This window comes from Ambystoma mexicanum, chromosome 3p (assembly GCF_040938575.1).
Source record: "Ambystoma mexicanum isolate Mex_15411 chromosome 3p, UKY_AmexF1_1, whole genome shotgun sequence".
In the NCBI taxonomy this organism is placed as follows: domain Eukaryota; kingdom Metazoa; phylum Chordata; class Amphibia; order Caudata; family Ambystomatidae; genus Ambystoma; species Ambystoma mexicanum.
Window position 1 is genome coordinate 591659851 of NC_090925.1, and position 19846 is coordinate 591679696.

A 19846-nucleotide genomic window follows, 5' to 3' on the forward strand; every position below is an offset into this window, starting at 1 on the left:
AGTTAAGGGCCCGAGCAAATCAGTTGTGTGCAATAATGCCATTAGTACCCGCAAAGGGCACATGTGGGCGCTAAAGGCGCTTTTGCCTAAAGAAAGAAAACGTACCAAATGCATCCACGAAGCCACGCCATATTCGGGGACTCTTCCTGTTGTTGATGATCAGAACATCCTCAAATCTGAAAAGGCGCTTCGGAAATATGAGGCTGCTCCATAGATGCCTCTGGTAAGTTAAAGAGCCTTTAGCACCCACATGTAGGGTGACCCGATTTAAAAAGTAAAAAACCGGACAGTGCAACTAACATAAAAGTAGGACTTACTCTTGAAAGTGGCTGTCAAGGTACTTCACTTCAGTAGCGTTTAGTGTTGCTGTTCAAAGAAACACATAATTCATTTATCACAAACGAACACTATCTTAAACAGTGGTCGAAGTGTACAAAAAGAAGTAGTGGAACTATGTTCCCTGCTGGCCTGCACCCACTCCCCACAAATCCCATCACCACGTCCCCTCCCACACAAAATACACACTCCCAAACACTTGCACCTGCTGTTTAAGGGAACGTTCAGTGCAGTGCACTGAAAGTGCAAATTTCAACTTCCTCCTACACCATTCCAGAACGGTTTCTTTTTAAAATAAAAGTATAGGAGCTGTAAAAGGTAATTTAAAAAAGTAGAGGAGCACCGCTCCCGACCGCTCCCGCTCACTTCGACCACTAAATTGTAAAATGTAGCTTTTCTTCTGTGCGAGATTGTGCATTCCTGCCTTCTAGCTATTAGGACCTACTACAAAAAACATAATCATGAGAAAGGGGGACAGAGCACCAAATACCGGGACAGTCCCGGCAAAACCGGGACGTCTGGTCACCCTACCCACATGTCCTGCTTGCAGGTGTTAAGAGGTGCAGGGTCAGATGTCTAGGGGCCCACCTGTGCCTAGGGGCTGAGTGGCGATGGCCATGGAGTACTCTCAGAGTAGCAGGGTAGTACGGTGAATAACGCGGACGCTCTGAGCAGCCTGATTGGCTGTGCACCCTACAGGGCGCTAATAATTCTAATTAGTAAATGTATTACCAACCGCTCTGAAAATGAACTCTCATGCATGCTGCACTATATGATACTCTGTTTATTATTTTATTAGTATTACTATTATTATTAAATGCTGAAGTATAATGCAGCATAATCTACAGTATCAGGACTTTCTTCATGGCAACATAGGATTTCAACTGATGACCCAGGGCCCATTATCACTCACTGCTTTTCCCCCCTCGCATCCTGACAAACCCATTCTGCCCCTCTGCCTATTTAACACCCTATCAGAGAGGCCGAGGCATCAATGAACCCTCAAAGAATGTACTCCGACACAGAGAATAAACTCCAGCAGACCGCAGGACAGAATCCGGGCCACGTCAACGAAACCAAGAAACCATGTAGGACACATCGGTGCGCATCACACTCCATGTCGATGGAGGATAGGCACAGGCACGGCCACTCACCCGCACCCATCTGCTATCCTACGCTACTTGAAGACACACCGCACATCAGCTCTGCCATAAGAATGCAGCTAGCCCTCACAACAAAAATTCGGCCTAGCTTGACACCTAATTATTCTCCTGCACTCACATACTTTGCCGACAACTTCACAGCACCCATCCATACACCAGCTCGGCATAGGTCGCTAGAAGGCACTTGCCCACCCCTACATTCCTTCATATTGGCTAAAATGCACACACGTGATCTCAACTCCTCTGACGAATTTCCCAAACCTTGGACTTTCAGTCTCTCGAGGGAGTTCACCTGCAGTGCTTTGAGGCCACACCAGTGGAAATAGGCGCTATGTAAATGACACATTACATTACTCTCAGCTTTTGTTTTTCTCCTGATGCACTGTTACTGCTCAGGTGCTATTACAGTAAATCAATTAACGGTGTTCAATTGAGGCCATGCCTCTTTGTGTACGGACTGGTCAAAATCTGTGTTCTCAGTTCTCCATTGTTTTGTTTCTAAACTATTGTGCTTGAGGCAGGTACCACTTCACTTTTTTCAATGAACATTTTCATGCAAATGATTCACCAATGATTTTTTAATTTTAAATGTTTTCCTCTTTACATGCTGCTTTTTCTACAGGTGAGACCTGGATGGGACACCACGTTTTGTGCCATATTCCGCCAGAACATTGTATTCTTGTTTCTTCGCTTCCTCTACTGTTCCTCAACCATCCTTTGTTTCAGTTTTGCTGCCATCTCTCCCACTTACCACCGCAGTGCGTAACTGAGATTTATTTTTACCTCCTTTGTGTTGCACAGAACAAAGGATCCTAGTCACTGAGGTTTCAATATTCAGGGTCTGCTCATTTGCGCCTCACACAATGGTGACGTGTTTGCTCCACACTCTGGTTTGGGGCTGGCATAGTAGCTTTGCTTGTTTCTAGGTTAATTGTCCTAAATACTCCTTTGCCTCATTTTCGGGCCAGCATTCTGCGGTTTGCATTCTGTTTGGCTCGTCCTATTCTCACTATATCTCTCCTTAGTGATGAAACTTTGATGGTTGCCTTAGTTTCATTTTCTTCTTATTATTTTTCAGGCGTACTCATGCTGCATCCTTACTCCCAATTTCCTTTCCGCTGATGTCCGGGAGTCGTAGGTCTGCATGTCTTTCTGGTCTTGCCCTTCCTGCTACACTAGTGAACAGCACCAAGAGGCGGTTAATGTAGATAGTGCCATTTTTCATAAATCACCTCACTCACTCATTCGCTCGCTCACTCACTTAGACATTTGCTTACCGCCATCAATACAATGTTCAAGCAAATGTTTGAACGATCATCTGCTGTCAGCAGTTCTTGCATTTTTAACAAATTGCTGATTTGGGTGCTTTGATAATGCACTTTGCTGGTTGATGTTATCGCGCATGGTTTATGTAGCCTACATGGATTTCAATAAAAGCGCTATAATATGTAAAATAAAGTAAGCGCATATAGACAAACTATACTGTTAACCTGTGTTACATTAACACGAATTGTCAGACTTCTCGTTTCTTTGGGAAAACATGGCAAACAAAATGATCTAATGCTATATGGCGCAGGAAACACATGGCAGTTTAAGAGCCTTTTCTGATTCTTTCGTGCCTAGGTCATCTGACAAGGCTGCGTTATCTCTAGATTTGGACAAGCAGATGCTGGCCTGATGCATCTGGAAATCGTAATAGGAGAGATATGGTCCTTGAACTTGCGTTTCCAATTTCAAGTACATTCTGAGCATCTTATTAGCATTTTATCAGCAATCCCCTGAAATCTTTGGCCGGAGATGAGCAACCAGTATGGGTCCTCTAGGTGTGCAGCCAATGCAGCTATACTAATACATTTCTTTGGTGAAGTACCGGCTATCAACGGCCTGTCGAGAGCTGTATACAGGTAGTCTGAGCACACCACTCAGAGCAAAACGGAGGCCAGGTGGGCTGGTATGTGTTTGTTTACTCTGAGTGGTCTGCAGAGTGAGTGTGTAGTGCAGGTCTCAGGGACAAGGGTTGTCATTCACCTGTGGGATTATGTGAAAGAGGCTTGTCAGTTATTTGATGTGAAGAGCGGTTTGCTGCGGCAACAGTTGGCATCTGCATGTAGGTGTGCACAACAGTGACTTGTTGGTGTTTGGATGCGAGTGAGGCTAATGTCTGCGAATGAGGCTGTGGCGATGTTGAATAGCCTATATTTTACGTCCTTTCTGGAGGAGAGGTTGGTATCAATGCGGCGGATGTGGAGTGGAAGCGAGTTCCAGATGGCGGGGGCTTAGACGGAAAATGAGGATCCTCCCAATCTGGTGGATTTGTAATGGGGGATACTGAGGAGAAGAGCAGAACCAGATCTGAGTTTCTTAGAGGGTTGAAAGCGTGTGAGTTTAGCCTGGATATATTCTGGGCCGCTGTTGTGGAGAGCATGGTGAGTGATGCATATGGCTTTAAAGGTAGTCCGTCAGCCGATAGGGAGCCAATGTAGCACTCTGAGCGTGGGGCTGATATGTTCTCTAGGTGAGAGGCCAAGAAGGAGATGGGCAGCAGCGTTTTGGATTCTTTGACGTTTGCTAAACTGGTATGCCGGAGTGCCTAAGTAAAGCAAGTTTGCATAGTCTATGAGGGAGAGGATGATGGCAAGGATAGCAGAGATTTGGTGTGGGTAGGTAAGGTGCGGGAATATTTGCTTGAGGGTGTGCAGGTGGAAGAAGCAGGTTCTGGGAATGGCGCAGTGTCCCTACTCTCCGCCCACCTCTGTCCATACTTGTCCAACTGGCTTCCCAGACTCGCTGCCAAAACACTCGACCGGTAAGCTGATGGGGTAAAGGAACCACTGGGATGTTACAGTGCAATGTCCCTGCGTTGCCCTTACCCAGTCCGCCTCCCTGGTTCTGTTGTGAATGGCAGTATGGTTGGAAGGATGGCCCAGATAGGTTGCAAAAGGACAGAGCATGAGTCCCCCTCCGCTCCCTAGCCCAAGCAACCTCACTGGCAAGCGGTCAATGGTCATACAGTCAGGGGGCTGAGCAGGTTTTGGGAAGAGTGGGAGTGGTTCACTTCCCACCCCTTTGTCCTTACTGTGCTAAGCGGGGCCTAACTGTGCTAATGAGGAATAATGGACTCTTTAGTTACCATGCTAACTTGACATAATGCAATATGCCCTTACCTTGCCAACTGGCCCTGTGGAACCTCTCCTTTCCGTGTTGAGTGTACATACTGAGATCTACAACTACTATGCAAACTTTGGCAAGAGTATTTTGAACTAATTAATATAACACAGGCAAATGTCGCTGAGGGAATGTGAGGTTAGTGAGGTAGTTTGAGCTCAGTAAGAGTTAACTTGCCTTACGTGCCTCCCATAAGTTACAATTTTACGTGTTTGCTTCAACCATGCCAGGCATAAAAACTCTCTATCCTTCCTTGAACTTTCCCTCAGTAGTTGGCCATTGAATACTCTAAAGGGTTTCGGGGAAAGGGGTGTGTGAGTGAAAAGGGTGACTAGTGGGCAGGGAGTGGGGTCTATTAGCATTAGTACTTTGCAACTATCTTTGAAAGCTTGTTATTCTAGAATCATTGCTCTTAATGTGCCTAGATGCGGAAAGTGGTCAGTGTTCAATTTCATCAGAGTCAAGTCAGAACGAAATGCACCTATGATGATGGCCCTGTTTTGTTAAACAATTCATCCAGTCCTATTTTTTATTAGACCTCATGGGGAACAGAACTAGGACATTGCAAACAAATAAGACCTGTCTTGTTCTCTATCTCTCGCTTTCTTTATCTGCCCATCTCTTGATTGAAATGTATGTGTCAGTAGGCTCCTATTTTTACAGATATCATGCCCAATACTCACATATCTATCTTACAAATACCTCCAATTCCTATTGGATATGAAGAAAGCAATCACACCTCTGAATGCTATTGGCCGGAGCGGGTGCAGTCATCACCTGCAAGATGACCATGGAACCGAAAATTGTAAACATCTGATTAGATTTGTGTGTACATCAATACAAAGTAGAGACCTTCTTTTAGCATACATATAGACATGTTATTAAAAAGTATAAGTATAATCCAAGCAGGCAACGTTATGTATTTTACTTTTGGGCAATTTGTGAATGAACTGAATGAAGAGGTTAGGCGAAGGGGGGAGAAAATATATTTTGTAGGGCAGAGGAATGGACAGACATTGGATTTGCAGCATTGCTGGCCAGGTGGCGGCAATACATTTCACAGGAAATGACACCGTCCAGAGCAAACCAGAGCCCCCAAGATCCCCTTAGATTTGGCTGCATATCTACCACCACCTCTAAAAGTGAGCGCCATGGAACAGGGTTATTTGATGCCTAGAACTCCTCCCAACACAGGGAATGCATGAGATCCAAACAGAGGCTCCAACATATCTAAGCAATGCAATTCAAGAATCGACATACTATGGAGAGAGACCTTTTTGTGCATCCAGATGGCATCAGAGCGCATGTGCAGAAGATCTTAGTTGGTTGGCCATCTCTATCCCTGTCCTTGGCTTTCGTCCAGTCCCCAGACAACCACTCTAAGACCCATCTGCCCAGCATCGCCCCCATCTTTGGGATATTCAATCTTAAGGGGGAAACCCTTGTGGAACCATCTTCTGCACTATTCTAGCAAAGCTAATGATATTGTATCTGGAGCTTCCCAACCAAGGAATTATTGGGGACATAAGTTAGGATTTCTCCATTTTAAAGCATATGGGTCCCATAGCATTGGTTAAAATTGGGTTGGAGTAAAGGAATCATTCAAAGTCGTCTGCCAATTATTTCCCAAAGTATGGTTAAAAAATAATGACCACACGTTTTACATTTTAAAGTGACCTTCACATGTAACATTTAAAAAACAGAAAATAATACAGATGCTAATTTTCATGGAGGTTTGAGATCTTCTCCCACAACTTTCCGTTTGAGGATAAGTGTTAGGGGGTGCTGATGTGCGGCTGAAGAGAGCAGATGTGAGTTTTGGAACTCCATGTCATAGTCCATATATCCTGGCCTAACCATACTTACTTCCCATTATTTTCAAATCACGGCTCACACATTCACACGGGCGGTGGAGCGGGACCCCTCTGTGAGGGAAGGAACTGATCCGGCAACATTCCGGGCTCCTGCAGGAGCAGACGGACGCAGGAACCCATGGGGACATGGCTTAACCACCATCTTGAAGTGCTCAGTCCTGCAGACTCCTCGTCAATCAACCCAGACGTTGTCTGCCCCGCCAATGCTCGACGTGGGGATTGAAAGAACAGACCCCCTGTGATGGCCTGCGGCGTGACACAAGAGCGACAAGCCAGAGTATTGTTGCGTGACAGACCAGCAAGACACGGCTCCAAGGACAGGAAGAAGCGGTCTGATGCACTGTGAATGGATCAGTGCTAGCCGTGCACCCCGTAGGGCTTTGGAGGACCGCGTTGCACGGTTTGCTGTTAACACCAGGGGACCCATCTGTCTGAACTGAAACCTGCACATTCTCCCAGCTGGTGCATCTGTGGTGGGGAAGGTATTGACGGTCCCCCATGCCTTCCTGCCCTCCGCCCAAGCTTCCCTTGCACCGGAGCTTCAGTGGGGAGGGTGGGAAGGACACAACTGAAAAATGCAGCACAGGGAGGAGTGGATCCCTGGCCAAACTGTGGACGAGGAAGGAACACCAGTTGGACAAACACCTAAGCCCCTCTAGTTTGTTTGACTTCAGGTCCCCCAACCAGACATGGTGAAAGAAAAAAGGAAAAAACACCGTACACAAGTTAAGATGGATCAATAAACTGTGCCCTACTCAACCATGCCACTGGCTTTTACAAAAGTAGAGTGGGTAAATGCCGGCCATCTTTACACAGTGGTCTTTCCTTAGAGGATGCGATGACGGCCATCAATGAATCTAGATCCTCTGTGGAACACAAGATGGATGCCCTAGGCATAGATCTGAACCTGCTGCATCATGCCCTGCAGAAGATATCCTCCAGAATGAAACTGGCAGAGAAACGCATCAGCAAGTCTGGGGACGGGCTCCTGACGCTCACAAGGCAAGTTCACTGAAATATCGCCAAAAGTCAAAACAATAGACAACTGGCTGGAGGAGGCAGAGGGCAGGGAGCGCAGTGCAATATCAGCATTTTAGGCCTGCCCTCAAAAGCAGAAGACCCGTGCATGGACCTGTTTCTTAAGAAGTGGATTGCCGACATTATGGGGCTGCAGGAACCTGCCGAACTTATTTTCCACCACCCAAGGAACCACCAAGAGCAATTGTGGCCAACTCTTCAACTACAGAGTCCACAACATGATACTACAGGAGGCGCACACCAAGGGACCCATAATGTATCATGGAGCCAAGGTGGCCTTCTTCCCAGACTACACCAGGGCAGTTCCGAAGGTGCGTCAGTCCTTTGAGTCAGTCAAAAAATGTTACAGTCCTTGGAGGTTAACTCCTCTCTCTTCTTCTTGGTCCTATTGAGAGTCTAGCTTCACAGCAAAGCTGACACCTTCACTGACACAAGGGAAGCGTGGACCTGGATCAAAACCCACCTAGATGACGGGCAAGTGGAAGACAGCCAGCATACACCCCGACTACCTGGTCCGCCAGGACTTGGCAGCTCTGAGCGCCCGGGCCTCGTCCACAAAAGGCCACCAGATAACAGTAAAGATGCTGGGGCAGGGATACAGGCTGAAGGATAATACAGATAGAATAATGATACGTATGGGCCGTATACAATGCAATATATAATGTTACAAGACTATATTTAGCCGCTACTCGGCTTTAGCATAGATTCGTTTTTTGCTTCGGGTGGCGGCAGTCAGCCCCATATAAGTTAGTTGCGCCAGCTCTGCTGGCAGTAAAATGTTTGCACGACAGGTACCTCAAATTGTGGGAAGAAGTATGGGGAGGGGCCTATGGGGACGTTATGTGGCTGAGTTATGTTGTTTAGGTTGTAGTAAATGTTTTGCGTACTCCACTACTGAAAGGTATACCACTATCCCATGGCCGAGCACACCCTGTGATCCGATTCAACTGCATGCGCCATGATAGGTCCGGACACTAAAAAGCTCACAGGCCTCACATGGAATATTAATGGCCTCTGCCACAAAATCAAGAGAGGAACCATTATGCAGGTTATTAATAGGCACAAGAGGTGGTGCTGCGTCAGGGGGATCCTGGCAGGTACAGAATGCACATTGTTTCCCAAGAACTAATTATAACATGACCTTGCATGCAGGCGTCTCAATAGGTTCAAGGGGAGGTCTTATCTTGATACACAAACGCATAACCTTCTAGCTTAACACAGTTATACAAAACAGACGAGGCAGATACACATTGGTAGTGGGCGATATGTAGAGGGAGGTAATTGGCATCGCAAACGTGTACGCTGCTGCACCACTAAACATCAAACTCCTCAATGAAATTCAAAATGTGATGGTTCATCATCTCACGGATGTGTGACTCCTGGGAGGGAATTTCAATGCAGTGATGGATTACGCAAAGGGACCGTACACACATCAGGGGTAGAAATCCAAATACACACACCAACTTACATTCTTTTACAGCAGCACTGGGACAGGTGGACAACTAGTGAGCACTGAATCCACAAACTAGGGGTTTTTCCTTTCACTGGGGGGTGAGGGGGTTCATGCCTCTACGTCATGCCTTTAGCAAAACATGACTGCAATGTTTAGAATTAATCTTAAACTTTGGCATTGCTCTGGGCAACCCTCCAGACCCTCGATCTTCACCTGCCAAGCCATTACAAAAGGTGCAAGACCATATGCAAGTGAGGATTGGTCCCACCCAAAAAGGGGCAGTCCAGCCCGAACTTCTTGGTCACATCCCTTCTGCATGAGACCACAAGCATCCCCAGACATGTTTCGGCCTTGTTGGGCTTCACCAGTGAGAAGTAGCTTGGGTCTCTCAGAACAGCAGGCACGGGATCCACTTCTGTGCATACCCATCCCACTCAGGGTGACCATAGCAAAACAAAAAAACAAAAAGGGTGATGGCTGGAAGGTTTACATTTAATCTTATCCTCTGGCATTGCTCTGGGCAACCCTCCAGACCATTATTGTAATCGACTGCCAAGCCTTTACAAAAGGGGAAAGACCATGTGCAAATCAGGCTTGGTCCACCCCCAAAATTGGTAGTCCAACCCAAATTGCTTGGTCACATCCCTTCTGCACAAGACCACAAGCAGTGCCAGCCATGTTTCGACCTCATTGAGCCTCATTGGGCCTCATCAGCAAGGAGTAGCTTGGGTCTCTAGACCCAGCAGACATAGGACCCATGTCTGGGAATACCCTACCCACTCAAGGTAAATTTAGCCAAAAAAAATGTGTGATGGATGGAAGATTTAGAATTAATCTTAACCTCTGGCATTGCTCTGAGCAACCCTCTAGACCATAGCTTGCCAAGCCATTACAAAAGGGGAAAGACCATATGCAAATCAGGCTTCTTCTCAACACAAATGGGGTAGTCTGAGTGCAGAAATGTTGGCATTCCACAAAGATCAATCTGTCAACAGTCCTTGGTGCAGACATCAAGCATAAACCCAAAAATGTGTATTAGGAAAATGGCTGGATACCTCTCTCACTCGTATGAACATATTTTTCTGTCCACTGCTGTAATGATTATCACATGTATCATTGCCATGTTGTGTGGCAGCAAAGAAAAACTGAGCACCCCAAAGTGGGCCTCGGATGTTGGTGATGCTGGAGAAGCGTATGTACGCCTCAAGGGGATGTGGATACAAAGTGACCAAAGTGTGGGATAAATAGGTGAATGCACGATAATCTATAAGTGGGTTAAATCTCTACGTGGAAAGACAGAACCATGGTTAAAATTGTGGCAACGGTTATGGTATACTATGTCACATATCTAATATTAGTGTTTGTTATTGTAAACAAAAAACTATTAAAAAAAACAAGTGGGGAAAAAAGAAAAAGAAGTGCTAAATGGGGAATTTATGACGATTAACTGGATCTGAAACATTTGTTAAAAATGTACATTCTGTGAAGGCAACTTTACATTAGACTTTGGAATCACTCCTGCCTCTCCAGCCCCAAGGTGACATTCTTCAAAACTGGATTAGATTTAAAGAACTCATTATAAGTTGGATGATAAGATCGGCGGTAATTACCACCATGGTGTCTGGTGGAATTACCTCAGCATTACAGGTTGAGAGGAACGTGCACAATCCATCAGTGGTAACTGTAAATCCTACTGGCACAATTAGTACCGAAAATCAATTTTTAACAATACAACCATCAATTTCCAGCAGAATTACCATTACCGCTGGGAAATTGGCAGAATTACAGGATCGTAATTCCACCGGCAGAATGACTGCTGTGTGGAAATAGCATCAGTGCGTAAATGGAAAGCTCAGCGGCAGCCATATTAAAACAAGTAATCCTGTTAAAATCACCCACTTGTTGTAGCCATCCAGACAGCATACACACAGGAAAGGTGCCAAGAGACAAGGCGAAGGGCAACATATCAGAATTGCGGGTCCACAAGCCAAAATTCAGTGAGGGGGAGTTGCAGGTGTCGGCAGAGAAGGTGGTGGCCAATGCTTAGGGACTGTTTGATGGCCAGCAACTGAAGACTTCCATACAAAGGAAGAACGCCATCTGGAAGAACATAAGTGAGAAGGTGGTGGCGGTAGGCACAATGCAGGGTGAAGCTGAAAACTGCAGAAAGTGCTGGAATAATTTTAAGGCACTGTTCAGACTTTGCTGACAACAGCCACAAGAGGAGGAAGCGTGGAGCCAATGCACCTCACGCACTGGGAGGAAAAAGTAGCCAATATCAAAGACACAACAGAGGCAGGAGCTGGCAGTCAAGTTGACCAAGATGAATACAAATGAGGATGAAGGGTACGTATGATAACAAAACACATGAGTGTCATGTATGCCACTGAAGGCCATACAGCAGATGAAACAATGTGGTCCCCACAATATGGTAGGGTGTGTACACATGGCTGTACAGGTATGCACTCCCTTGTGCATCCTCTCCTCAAGAAACCCACATCTGATCCCTCTTTTCCGGCTAACTATCACCCAATTTCCATTACTCCCTGGAAAAGCTTGCCATCTCTCAGCTTAACCTTCACTCTGACTCAGTTGGCTCTCTCCATGACCACCAATCTGGCTTCAGAGTTGCTAGAAGTACGGAAACTGCTCTCCTGAACATCGGTGAAGTCCTGCTCTCCAACCTTGACTCTAACATTCCCTCTGTACTCATCCTACTTGATCTCTCCTCTGCTTTTGACACTGTCAACCATACCACCCTGCTAAATGGTCTCCGTGACAACTTGGGTATCACTGATCAGGCTCTGGCCTGGCTGACCTCTTTTCTGTCTGATCGACCCTCCCAGGTACAACTTGGGTCCTTCCTATCCTCTTTCTCCCTCTCTACCTGCGGTGTTCCCCAAGGGTCTAACCTCTCACCCTGGATTTTCAATCAATATCTGGGAACTCTCGCCTACTGCATTTCCATTTTCTGCTCACATTTCCAGTGCTATGCTGATGACACCCAACTCATTTTCAGGCTTCCCTCGGCCACCTCCTCTCCCTCCCTCATCCCTGACTGCCTAATCGCCATTCAAAATTGGTGTGCCGCAAATTATCTTTGTTTAAACGCCAACAAGACTGAGATCCTCCTCATTGGTACACCCCCTCCATCCTTTCCCCTCACTCTCTGGCCGGCTTCCGTTGGCCCTCCTCCTGCCCCTACCAGCGAAGCTAAGAACCTTGGGGTCATCTTTGACTCCACACTTTCCTTCTTCGCACACATCTCTGATGTCTCCAAAAAGTCTAACATCTTACTGCACCTCCTTAAAGGCACTCTTCCTTTCCTCTCCTTCCCTCAGAAGCTCCTTGTCTCCCAAGCTCTGATTCTCTCTAGGTTGGACCACTGTAACAGCCTTTTTCTAAATCTACCTGCCGCCACTCTCCGCCCTTTAGAACTAATCCAGAACAGGACTGCGAGACTTGTCCTTGGCCTCAAGCCCTGGGATCGTATCTCTCCAGCTCTGAAATCCCTTCATTGGCTCCCTGTGGTTGCAAGGATTACATTTAAAACCCTTTGCATTGTCCACAAGGCTTTCTGGGGCCTGGGTCCAAATTACCTTCAGCTATCCCTCCGTAAATACCTCCCCTCTAGAGCCTTTCGCTCCTCTACCTCCAACTTCCTCAGGGTCAATCGTTTCTCAAAGAAACAAGCTGGTGGTAGATCTTTGTCTTCTGCGAGGGCCTCCCTCTGGAACTGCCTGCCTGCTACCTTGAAACTCGTGGAGAACCACCTATGGTTCCGGAAACTCTTCAAGACCTTCCTCTTCGCCCCTGCCTTTCCCCCTCTTCTCCTCTGCTGATCTGCTTTCTCTCTCAGAAATGCTGCACCTAGCCACCGTCTGCCCTTCGGGCCCAGGTACTTGCTCACCCTTGCCCTCCTGCACTGCCCCCTGGCCACCCCTTGCACTGGGGCCTGTATCTGTACCCATACAGGCCCCCCCACTCTTTGTCTGCACTGATCAGATACCCCCTATCTGACTAACCTTGCACTTGGCCCGCACAGGCTGCACTACCACTGTTTCTGATCACTGTATTTATTTATTTATTTCACTTATAATTTATCTTGTCCTCTCTTATGCTCTGCACTTTCCAATTTCTCCCCCCTCCATGCACTTTCCCACTTTTCCCTTCCCCATGCACTTGCGCGTTCTCAATGTCACTGGGCCTAGTAAGATCGTTGTGTTTGTTCTCTCCACTTTCCCCCCCGCCCCCCCTTTGCCTGGTCTTGCTCTGAAACACCTGTGTATGAGCATGAAATAAATAAAGTATCATATCATATCATATCATATCATGTGCCCACAAGAACTGAATGATGAAATCACACCACAGAAGTCAGTGGTATACCCTCCACGGCAATGTAGAAATCTTGCTGAAAGATAGGGGCTTGGATCCCATCACAGGGAAACACTCCCAAAACACCAATGTAGTTCCCTGTTCCCTGAAATGGGAAGGAACACTAACATGCCACCACCCTAATGTTGGAAAATATGTGGCCCATTTTTAGTGGCACTCGTGTCAACAAAGTGTATCAGCCAGGATCTAGGTGAAAATATCAACTTTTTACTGCAAGTTAGAAAACCTCAAATTTAAAACAACAAATGTTAGCTAAATTAAATGTGGCGGGAGAACCGCCAGAGCCCGCTCCCCCCCGCCCACTCTGCCTCTCCCCACTTTAATAAATACCCCAACCACCATCCATTTTTACATCTACATTTGTTGTTTTCAATTCAAGGTTTTCTACCTCGGAGTAATTGTCTGCGATATTTTGAACTGTTGCCTGTCAGACATGCTGCTGTAAGACTACAGTAAGGCTGGCAAATTTGGAAAGAAATTGTATAGATGGCAAGGAGATTAACACAGATATTCCACAGGAACCACCTAGTGAGCAACTGACACATTGCACACGGCACAGTTCAACCTGACAGTGATGAATGTAACGCCCCTAAATGAGTGTCACCTCATGCAATCATGTGAGCCTTTGCTCCCCCTAGGCCATGACCATGACCCAGCAGGGCACCTGAACCCAACGCTTGTTTGACCCAATATCCTAGTACGTGACATCATCACTGTGCCTTTAATGTAACCAGACAGCTTTTCTATGGACGTCTCAGGTGGTCCAACGTCCCTGTCACAATTGCAAGTGAGCCATTGTGTGTATTCAGTCACAGGCAGCCCATACTAGATGCATGTGGAAGAGTCACTAGACTGAATTGTTTAAATAAATGGAAAGAACTACCTAGCATGTCACTGGGCACGGCTGTTTTTTCCCACAACAGGCTCCCAAATCAGGCAGATGACATGCGCTTCAGTGCAGCTGGACCTTCACAAGACTCAACTGAAGACACCAAAAAAAACTGCCAGGAAAAGTGTTCCCTCAACCCATGTTGCACAAAGTCTGGCAACCCGGAAACAAAACCAGCCAAGAAGCCTTCATCCAACATGACAGCTGCTCCCACTGCAAAATCATCCAAAAATACCCACTAGGATCGACATTCGGGAGACTGCCCCAGTCACCAGCGTCATTGCCAGCACACTGGTGGGTACATCCTCAGGGGATAACATGACTGCACCTGACACCCTTCCCAGCACTGAGCCCCCAGCCTTTGATTCTCCATGGTCCTCCGTTGCTCAGGGCCCACTGTGACAGTCCCATCTAGACACACATATAACCAGCCGGGATGAAGAGTCTGTGGCTGATTTGGATGATGTAAGCCGGATACCCACCCCACGTAATGCCCCCTCCCCTATCCACCCACTAGATCAGCTGGATGGAGGAGCTCACAGACTTGCAACTGCAGTATGCCCAAGCAATGCGGGATGTAGTGCAGGGTGCATCTCACCGGATGGCCAGAGAAATTGGCTACCAGTGCAGGCTCCTCATGGAAGCCACTGCTTCAAACATTGTGGTTGGCCAGAGAGTGCGAGACTTACTGAAAGCATATGTGCAGGCAAAAAATGCATTCAATGTGCTCTGCTGCTGATACTTTTTATTTTTTATTTTTTTTATTGACAACTTTTTAGTCATTCTTTTCCACTTTCGCTATGAACTCCACTTCCATAACGTTTCACGCTATTGCACTATTGCGAGCTCAACTTTCACAACGTTTCATGCTACTTCTCCTCAATTTGTAATGTCAATCGAGATTTTGTGGTAGGATCATGTCCATGAAGTTCACAACTGCGCAAGTCAGTTGGCTATTTATTCCCGAAATTAGGTAACTCCACCAATCACCCATGTTTCCATTTTTTGGAGCATAGCTCTCAAGATGAAGTGCACGCTGAGCTACTATTTTAGGACATCTTATTATCAGATGTTTGCTTGATTCGATGTTTGTTGCACAAAAGCGACACTTGTCACTTTGCGTGTTTCCGTGTTTTCTTCTCCATAGAACCTCATTGGTGGTATAGAGGTTTAGACGTAGTCTAAGGAACTGGTTCCTATGATATCGAGACGGAAATTTGTTGAGGTATCTTGGTAGTTCACCTATTTTTTGGCACGAGGTTCCCAGATCAATTGCCGATGAGAGTTGGCTACGTCTTTCTATGTTTGATATCCAGTACCAGTTTCTAAATTTGACTTTCGCCACTTGTGGAATTTGCAGGAGTAGAGCCAAACTTAGATCCGCAGCTTTTAGAATCTTCAGTATTTTCTTTTCCCAGGTGTTTAATAAGAATGCTGATGGATCTGTACTTCTTTTGTGTAGTATTTGATTCGATTTCACGGTTGGCCTCAGGCACATTTTGCGCAATACTAATATTGATTTCCACTGAATCATCGAATGTAGGGAATCAAGGCCAAGTTCGTGTCTTATTGCTACCATAGATGTACTTTGTGGGAGTTTCAGGATTTTTCTCCAAAAGAGACCCTCTAGGGTCGGCCAGATATTTTCATCGATGTTCCAACCAGCTTCGGTTCCGAAGCAGATCGCTGGCGCCACCTTTTGCAAGTAGAATGTTATTATAGGTTGGAGAGAGAAGAGCCCATAATTAGCGTGCAATTTTGCTCCTTGTTGTGCAAAGGTTTTCATGCGGCTAGTGATGTCATTTATCCAGCTCCATTCTCTTATCGAGATGTTAAAAGAAATGCCTAGGTAGCGAATGGCTTCGACTTTAGCGAGGGGCTCGTCTTGTACCTTCCATTTAAAATTCTTTTTCTTTATCCCTGGATTTGTGCCAATTGCCATGATCTGGGATTTCGTCACATTTATTTTGAGCTGGTTTCCGACTAAGTAGGCTTGCAGTGTTGTCAACAGCCGTTGAAGTCCAATTTCCGTTGAGTCTAGGAGTACTACATCATCGGCATAAATCACATGACTTATGGGTTTGCCATTGATTTTTGGTGGAAAGGTCTTTGCTTTTTCGAGTGCCACTGGGAGGTCTGAGATGAAAAGTTTAAATAGTAGGGCTGCCAGCGGACAGCCTTGTTTTACGCCTTTAGATGTTCTTATTTCGTCAGACAAGGTGCCCTCAGCATTTAAGCGCACTCTAATTTTGGTATTAGCATATAGTGCCATAAGTGGTGCTAATAGGTCTAGTGGGCAGCCCCATGTCTTGAGTTTTTCCCATAGGAATTCACAGTTTATACTGTCAAATGCCTGTTTCAGGTCAACAAACGCAAGAAAGAGTCTTTTTTTGCGTCGTAGGGTTTCCAGTTTCGCTATGTTCAACAGAACCAAGTTGAGCTCCACCCCAACTCCTTTTGTGAAGCCTGTTTGTCTTTCATCAAGTATGTTGGCACTGTTAGCCCACGTTGCGATTTTCTGTTGAAGAAAGGATGCAAAGATTTTTCCCGTAGTATCCAATAGGGCAATTGGACGATAATTTGTTGGATCTTCGCGGTTGCCCTTTTTGAAAATTGGCACTACGATCGCACTCCGCCAAGAATCTGGGATTTTTGCTACTAGTGCTATTTGATCAAATAACACCTTAATAAATTTTGCCCAGTTTTCTTTATTGGCTTTTAACATTGAGTTCGAAATGCCGTCGGGCCCTGCTGCTCTCGAGGTCTTTAGATGTTGGATAGCATTTTCAATGTCTTCCACAGATTCTGTTACTGACCAGTCACAGGGTTTTGTTGTTATTGTTGCAGTAGATGTTTCGTGTTGGGTGTTAAAGACCTTGGAGTAATGTTTTACCCACTCTGCTTCGCTTACACCATTCGATAGCGCAAATGCCTGGTTTAAATGATCCGAATGAATAATTTGCCAGATGTTCCGGGTATTATTCTGAATGATTTGCTGTAGCATATATTCAGCTTGTGATTGTAACCGTATCTGGTTGAACGACTTTAGCCAGTTTCGGTATTTCATTCGCCTTTTAGTCGTCAGCAGATGTTGGTTTAAACCACCGGCTTTCTTTATAAGCCTTAAGTCCGTCTTTAGGGATTTCTTCGCCTCGTTTAACACCGGATCGAAGGGATGTTTACTCTTTGGTTTTGTCAAGTTGTCTTTTTGAGCTTTCTTAGAAAATTGCATCAGCAAGGGTATGTAATTGACTTCCATATCTCTCATATTTCTTTGGGTCAATTGTTTCGTCAGAGTGGTAATTTGAATGGAATTTATTCGTAATCTGTTTTGCCCTTGATTTATGCTTAGAGGACATTTATATTTCAACTGATTTGCATTTTGTACCTCCCAAAGAAGAATTAGGGCGTTGTGGTCGCTTTTTGCAGAATGTCTTATAGATAACTTTCGAATATATGCATGTAGGTTTTCAGAAACCCATACATAGTCGAGAGTTTTTTTAGATTCTCCACGGTGCCAAGTGTCTCCTGCTGGAATATCGCCTTTAGTGCATCCATTTAGCATCATGCAATGGCGTTGAGTTAATTCGTATTCCCACTTTGTCTCACGGTCTGACGTTTCAGTAGGTACTTTGATCTTATCTGAGTTTTTGCGTACTTTGGCATCGTCAAACCATGAATAGTTTAGGTCGCCACATATTAGAATAAACAGATTTTCATATTCGTCTAGGCATTCATCAATTTGCGAGGTGATAGCCGCTAAGTAAGTGAGATCTGTTATCATTGCCGGATTCCAATAAGTGTTTATGATCAGCATTTGTTGCTTGGGGAAGTTGTCTTTGTTGATGTTTTTCTTCTCTATAACTAGAGCCTGCACAAGGAGATTTGGATTGGACATTCTTATGACATTCCATCCTGCTGCATTATCAATCATGGTTATTAATCCAGAGAACGGACGTCCAAATCGGTTTTTCCCAGCTGGATTTAGATAGACGGAGTAACCATCACTTTGAGGTGTTTCTTGTAGCCATGTTTCCTGCAGACAGATTATTGTGCTTTTTAGCTGATTGTGGCATTGTCCTTGAAAGAGATGGGCGAAGCCACGAGTGTTCCACGACGTAAGTAACTGGGCCAAGCTTATTGACCCTTCTTCATCCTAATCATTTTTCCTGGTGTTTCTTGTATCATTTGTGAGATCAGATTGGGCTTTCAGCTCTTTCCACAATTCTGCGCGATTCACATTTTTTGCCTTTGTTGGGGATTTGTTGGTGTGCCTGTTAGATCTATGTGGATTTTCCTCTTCACATATCGATAAATCGAAGCCAAAGAATAGTAAGTCATCCCTGGCGTCGATGAGAGGTTTTGCAAGTTTTATCGATTTCATATGAAGGATTACCCAGTCTGATCTAGCTTCAGATTTATATTCCACGATCGCGATATCATCAGATGTTATACTGCGTAGGGCTGGTATGTAATGTAATAATCTCATTACGTTTGCTCTGTTGAGATTAACTTTGTTCTTGACTTCGAGGATGTTTTCCAGTTCTAATCTTACCCATTTGTAGTTCACAGCTTCCCGGGTCAAGATTTTTTCTTTAGTTGTCAAATGCAATTGTTTTTGCAGTTGTGTTGTTGTTTGTTTCGGGTTCAAGGATGTTATGACTTTGGAAGCGATTGACGATGCCGCTTTTCGTCTTGCCAATGATGATTTCTCCTTTTCAATATGTAGGTGTTTTTTGTTGGTACGGTTTGATTTCTTCAAGGAGATCGTGGAGTGTCTTGCTGAAGCTGCTTTTTTTTGCCTAGCATCAGTTTGGCCTTGGCATCATAAGGTATTACTAGGCTGTCTTCTATTTTTTCCTCAAGGTCTTCTAACGCGTCCTCGTCATCAATTGAATATGTGGATAGGTCGCATAAATCAATCGAAGTATGTGTCTCGTTTGCAGATGAGGAGGACAGGGAACTTCGTCTTCGTTTTATTGATGTGAATTTGGGTTTTTGTGAGATTTGCTCACTTTTGGTATTTTTCTTTGCTTTTTCTAGAGCATTTGCAGTTTTAGCCGATATTGCTGCATCGTCGCGCGGTGGAGTTGTCAAATTTCTAATAAATTTCTTTGCCTCATTTGAACGTGTTCTTTTTAATGGGGGCCCTTTAGCAGCAGTTTTTTGAGGTTTAATTAGTTTGCTTTTCAGCAAGGCCGGGTTTGCAGTTTTAGCCTCAAACGATTTTGCAGAGCCAGCGAAGATTCCGAAGGACACTTTTGGAATCACCAACGTCGGTTGTCCTTTCGCCTCAAGGGGAACAGCTGAGTTTGAGAGATCTTTTGGGTTTTTAGTTTGTACATAAACAAACTCAGCAGTTTGTTGTTGTGGAGTTAGCAGTTTCTTTACTGCTAGCAAGGAATTTCCATTTCCTGTATTTCCTCCTTCCTTTGGCTGTGGTTTATCTTTTTCACCCTTTTTATCTTGATTATTTTTCCGGGTGTTGGTCTTTGATGGTTTCTTTGGCTCGTGTGCAATTTCGTCGTTTATT